The sequence below is a fragment of the Carlito syrichta genome, unplaced genomic scaffold (assembly GCF_000164805.1).
Source record: "Carlito syrichta isolate Samal-C Ts95f unplaced genomic scaffold, Tarsius_syrichta-2.0.1 Scaffold311628, whole genome shotgun sequence".
NCBI classification, from domain to species: Eukaryota; Metazoa; Chordata; class Mammalia; order Primates; family Tarsiidae; genus Carlito; species Carlito syrichta.
The window spans coordinates 752371-753913 of NW_007255724.1; positions in this window are offsets into that span (position 1 = coordinate 752371).

The following is a 1543-nucleotide window of genomic DNA, read 5'->3' on the forward strand; positions in this document are numbered from 1 at the left end:
GGTGCAGCCTCACCGCCGCCAACTTCGCGTCCCGCTCCAGATTTCTATACTAAAGTAGAAATCGTTTATGTTTATTTCATGATACATTCTTATCTCCTTATTTATAGAGGAGTCCTTGGCCCTGGAGGCCGAACTCTATGGATGACACCCTCAGATCGCCTTTCTTTTTAGTTTATAGTTGTGTTAAGTTATTGGGGAACCAGAGAGGGATACTGGTGGGAGGAAGGATACTGAAGTCAGAGTATTTATCTTCTGTATTCCTTCTTTGCCTGGTCACTTGAGTTTTTAAAAGAAGGTCATACCTTCAAGAAGGCAATGCACCTTACAAAGGGGTCACCATTCCTATAAAAAGGCCTGGGTGATATGACTCTTCTCTAGGTCTCAGTAACCTCTCCCTCTATGTGATCCCTTGTGCCCAAGGGAGGTAAGAGTACTACAGGAACTGACCGAGCTTTCTGCTCTATTCCTCGGGGTTTCTATACTTATTAGTTCAAAACTTCCATTCCAAAATGGAAGAAGATGAGACCGTGAGAACCATTAGATGTCTACGGTTAGACTGGCAGGTATTAGGGAAAGTGAGAACTCTACTCCACAGTACTCCTTTACCTGTCCTATGCTATGAAAAAAAATGTTAAATTGAAACAAACATGTGACTTTAGCAATCCAATGTGTGAGGAAGAGATAATAAGCCAGATGTGGAAAAAGTCAGGGACAAGGATCTTCTGCATAGTGAATTTGAGAAAAAGGTAGAAGAAAATGTTCCGTTAACACCTTGCTGTGAAATATTTTGAAATCAGGCACCTAAGGAACTGTTTGTACTTGCTGGCATTGGATTTCCTTAAGGAAACCAGCCTATCTGATCCTATTTTTATGGGTGTTTCTGTGGTTCTAGATGACATATTTGAGGAATTATAGCTTTGATGACATGGGACTGATTCCTAACTGCTTCAGTACAGAAAATGAGACCATAAGATAACTGCTTGACCTTTCTGTGCTTCACTTGCTCACATATAGAGTGGAACAGTGGTACACATATTGCACATTTTCTGTGGAGATTATGGACAAGGGGTATGTGCACGTGGCACACTACCTGGCACATCAGAGCCCACATATCGCATTGTTCCTTTCTCTTTCCTTCATATTTCACATCATTCAAAAGTCTCAGTGAAGGGGTTTGAGGATGTTAGGATTTGCAGAAGAGTAGACAAGAAAGGAGGTAAAACAAGAGCGAAGTTAGAAAGGTGTTAAAGAAATGACAGCCTTGGACATCTATAGGCCAGAAAGCAAAATATAATTTATTAGAAAAGTAATTAATTTTTATTAGCATAAGAAAAAAATTATGCATTGTCTTACATTTGTGAGCAAGTGAAACAAAGAAGCAATCAAGATGGCAAAGAAGTTATAGTTACTAGGTTCAAATGGTATTTTTCCTAAAATTGTATCTTCATAATAAATATTCAATATTTCAATAATTTAAGTCAGCTTTCTACACATATTGAAGAAACAGAGACAATTCATTAAATTCAGAGAACTATAATTTTTT